The sequence below is a fragment of the Megascapheus bottae genome, chromosome 13 (genome assembly GCF_031878675.1).
Source record: "Megascapheus bottae isolate mThoBot1 chromosome 13, mThoBot2.hap1, whole genome shotgun sequence".
Classification (NCBI taxonomy): domain Eukaryota; kingdom Metazoa; phylum Chordata; class Mammalia; order Rodentia; family Geomyidae; genus Megascapheus; species Megascapheus bottae.
This window is the reverse complement of record NC_143521.1, coordinates 44724550-44729304: the sequence shown is the minus strand read 5'-3', so window position 1 is coordinate 44729304 and position 4755 is coordinate 44724550. Positions and strand designations below refer to the sequence as shown.

The window sequence follows — 4755 nt, the reverse complement described above, 5'->3', positions numbered from 1 at the left end:
ATATGTAAACACAAGCAGGGTTGTATGCAAGTGTATACAGATGTATTAACAAGAGTATGGTATGTATGTTCAGGGGTGAATTCAGATTGCAAAATATTCTAGAAAAACAATTTTATAATCTAACAGAATGAATACCAGCAAGCTCTACTAGATATGTGAAGAATGAGATCAAGAGAAAGGAACAGAGGAATAAAGAATGCAGTCATAATATCTCATGCCTATCCTACAAAATTAAGAAGGTTGGGTTGGGAGAGAAAGGGAGAACAATGAAAGAAATTATATGGATTTGCATTATAACTCAAATGACTTAGTATTTCCAGTTTGGTTTTTTAATAGAAGATCTGATGGAAGATACATATCAGTGATTGTTTATTATGAACTATGCAAGAAGGAAAAAAAGAATTATATGGATCAAGATGCATTGAACTTATAAACTGATTTGTTGAATGGCACCCTTTACTATAATTACTTAACCATAGTAAACATATCATTAAAAAAATAAAACATTTAGTGTAACTCCACAATGCTTCACATCATACCAGTGAAGCATGTTTGATTACTCATCTGCTTATCATTGAAGAATTGTTGAAAACTTTAATGATAGACAATTATTTATTTTTCTTTAAAATAAAAAGAAATCTTGGCAAGGGAGGGTTGGCTCACATCTGTAATCCTAGCTACTCAGGAGGGTGAGATCTGAGGATCATGGTTCAAAGGAACCCTGGGCACTAAAAAGTCTGTGAGACACTTATCTTCAATTAAATTAAATTAAAATTGAAAGTGGGGTACTGTGGCTAAGAGGGTAGAGCAGTAACCTTGAGCAGAAGAGATCAGGGACAATGCCCAGGCTCAGAATTCAGAATCTCATGACCTAAAAATATTTTTTCTTTCTCTTTTAATTATTGTATAATTGTACAGAGGTGGCTTTGAGATATTTCCATATTTGTCTGTAAAATAAAATAAAAAGAATAATCTAATAGGATTTCTTAGAAGAAACTAATTTAAATAATAGGCACATCAAAATTTAGAGGACAGGAAATGGAGCTGAAAACCTTTTTCCATTATTGAATGCCATGAGATTATAGATTTTTATGTCTTACAAAGTATCCAGTCCAATGGATGATAAAAGACCAGGAAGCAATCATTTATATAATGTGGAGGCAGTTGGTTTATCACATACAGAAGTTTGGCTATTAGAATGACATTGAGTTTCTAAATATCACTGTACTTCCCAAATTAGTGGAGCTAGACATCAATTAAAATAATTTTAGAATGCCGTAGCGCCACCGCCGTTGCTAAGCGGTCTTGGATACCTGGCTGCGGGATGTTGGGTAGCGTTAGGTGAAGATGGTGGTCACCGGGACTCAGGTAACCATGGAGGAGGTCCGTAGCACCATCCTGTTCAACGCCTACAAAAAGGAGGTGTTCACCACCAACAGTGGCTATAAATCCTTGCAGAAAAGACTTCGGAGCAATTGGAAAATTCAGAGCTTAAAAGATGAAATCACATCTGAAAAGCTAATTGGGGTGAAACTCTGGATTACAGCTGGGCCAAGAGAAAAATTTACTGCAGCTGAGTTTGAAGTTCTGAAGAAGTACCCTGACAGTGGTGGAGATATTCTTGTGATGCTAGGAGAGGGTGGAGAATCCAGATTTGACACCAATATTAACTTTCTACTAGAAGAATATGGGATCATGGTGAATAATGATGCTGTGATTAGGAATGTTTATTTCAAATATTTCCATCCTAAGGAGGCTCTGGTTTCCAATGGCGTGCTGAACAGGGAAATCAGCAGAGCAGCCGGAAAGGCTGTGCCTGGAATCATTGATGAGGAGAGCAGCGAGAACAATGCACAAACCAAGGTGGGAAACTGGCAGTCCTTGGTTCCTGTCACATGTTCAGTGACCAATATTTGGATAAAGAAGAAAACAGCAAAATCATGGACGTTGTTTTCCAGTGGCTCACAACAGGAGACATCCTCCTAAACCAGATTGATGCTGAGGACCCAGAGATTTCTGACTACATGATGCGTCGGACACAGCCACCCTGTCAGAGCGGCTCCGAGTGTGTTTTCAGGAGGGTGATGAGAACCCGCGGGACTTTACCACACTCTTCGACCTGTCCATTTACCAGCTGAACACCACCTCTCTTCCCAAAGTCATCAAGGCTCATGAGCAGTTAAATGTGAAACATGAACCGCTCCAGCTCATTCAGCCTGTTTGAGACTCCATTGCCAGCCCTTCAGCCTGCGGTTTTCCCTCCTAGCTTCAGGGAGCTGCCACCTCCTCCTCTAGAACTGTTTGACTTAGATGAGACATTTTCCTCTGAGAAGGCACGGCTTGCTCAAATCACCAATAAATGTACTGAAGAAGACCTGGAGTTCTATGTCAGGAAGTGTGGTGACATTCTTGGAGTAACTAGTAAATTACCAAAGGATCAACAGGATGCCAAACATATCCTTGAACACATCTTTTTCCAGGTGGTGGAGTTCAAGAAATTGAACCAGGAACATGATATCGATACAAGTGAAATAGGATTTCCTAACAATTTCTGAGGATTGTGCCTATTGGAGTGTTTCTCCCTCCTGATTGTATTTTTTGAATTGTTTCTCAACTCCTTAGCAAGGGTGTGTATCCTCTTTTCCCTATAAAGTATGGAAATCTGTGCCTCTTCTGCAGCAGCCATATAGGTAAGGTTTATAACGGAAAATCCTTTTAATTTTTAAAGAATTAAACCTATGATTGAACCTGTACTTTTACAATTTAAAAAAATAATTTCAGAAAACATATTGCAGGGAGTCTATTAGGAATAATATTTTTAGCTGTTGATACAATTTAGATATGAGGGCTTTATTTGTTGTATGGTTAGTAAAAATCCTCTCCCACTCTGTAGACTTTCTAGTTAATTTGCTAGCTATGTCTTTTGTCATATAGAAGCTCTGCAGTTTAATGCAGTCCCACTTATCCAGACTTTCTCTGATTTGTCGTGTTTCTTGGTCCTTATTAAGAAAGTTTCGACCTGTGCCAAGAAGACCTATGTATCTTCCATTCCTTCTTGTTAAGCTTTCAGTATATCTGCTTTTACCTCCAGATCTTTGATCCATTTGCAGTTAATCCTGGTGCAGGGTGACATAGAAGGATCCAACTTTAGTTTTCTGCAGGTGCTTAACCAGTTCTTCCAGCACCACTGTCTTTCTTCCATTCTTTTTTTCCATATATTTTATTGTAATTAATAGAAGGGTTACATTATATTAACCAGATAGAGGGTGCATTACTTCACATACATTGATACCTGTTCTCATGTCTTAGTCCCCATATCCCTTCCTCCACCCCTGCCCCTCATATATGGACAGTCTGTGCCTAGTGTTTCCGATCTCAAAATGGCTTTCAAAAAGAGTTGAGTCTGGGAAACAGTAAAAGCATATGTATTTTGGTACTACATCTGTAGACTGAGTAGCTTGAACCCTTGCATTATGTAGCTCCTCTTTTCTTCACATGTAAACTTAGGTGAACGTTGGTACATAGATGACTGAATGACAACATACATGTTAGTATTCTACAAATATGTAAGTCACATAAATCTCGTTTACTTTTAAGAGACGCAAAGTCCTATGATTGATGTTTTGTAAGGCACAGGTTACAAACTAAAAGTATAGATTCACAGAAGCTACAGGGTATGTGTTTCCACTCCTGTCCCTGTAACTCCACAGAGCTGAACTGAAGACTCTTTTTAAATTAGGGACCATTGAATGACAATTTACAATGCAATGGGAATTGCAGTGTGGTGAGATCCATCAATAAGCTCACCTATGAGCAATAGAAATTGGGAACTTGGAGAGGCAATAAGATTTTCAGGCTTAATAGGACAAATGTAATTAACTGAATATTAAGTTCTCTTTCCCACAGGACTGCAGCGGAAATTGGCCTTTAACAAAATAGCATATTTCAGTCAATAATCACATTGAAGGGATGAGTATAATTCAAAGATGAAGGATGCAATTCGATACACCAGAGAATGGGTCTTCTTCAATCTTCTGCTCAGTCTATTGACCTGAAAATTACTTAGTAATATTTTTGCTTCATATCTCCCTAAATTCTTAAACTTTGGAATTATAGGTTCTGAAAGTCCTAAGTGACTACAAACCCCATAATGGAATGCAAAGTTATGATAGAATGCAACTCTTTCAAGGTCAGGAAGAAAATCTCTGTTCCAGCATCACTGACTTCCAGCTGTACTTTAAATCAAAGAAGAAAATTAAAATAGCAAATATAACTTGAAGAAAGTCTTAGGCCTTTAATCACTGAAAACTTGAATTTTAATACTCAGTTAATTAGTAGCTGGCACATCAAATGATATATGTTGCCAGTTTAGTGCAAAACAGAACATTAAAAAAATAACACGAGTAGGTAGGGAAAGCTTTTTAAGTAAATAAAAATCAGTGAAATTCTGAAATTTGACTGCAGTTCAAAATATGTCAAAATTTAATCAGGTTTTCACAGAATTCTGTCAACTCTTCAAGATTCATAAACATCAATGGATATTTCTCCTGCTTCCAGTGGAAATACTTTGATTTAAGCAAGTAGGAAAGAATTAGTAAGAAATTCAATATTTCTATTGTATTTTTTGATATATGTTGCCTTCTCGGTCCATAAATTTAATTTTGAAGTATCTCTTGTTTAATTTTTAGAACTTTACAAACACGATTTCTCACTGCTTCGATATGAATCAGATTCTGGAAGAAAAGCATGGGAAGG

At 37.2% G+C, this 4755-nt stretch overlaps 1 pseudogene across 1 annotated transcript; it reads left to right on the top strand.

Moving 5' to 3' along the window:
• Positions 1-1283: 1283 nt before the first annotated feature.
• Positions 1284-3982, top strand: LOC150055903 (intraflagellar transport protein 52 homolog pseudogene; annotated as a pseudogene). Its single transcript, XR_016537406.1, has 2 exons — positions 1284-2690; positions 3907-3982. The product of XR_016537406.1 is annotated as an intraflagellar transport protein 52 homolog pseudogene (transcript).
• The last annotated feature ends 773 nt before the right edge of the window (positions 3983-4755 follow it).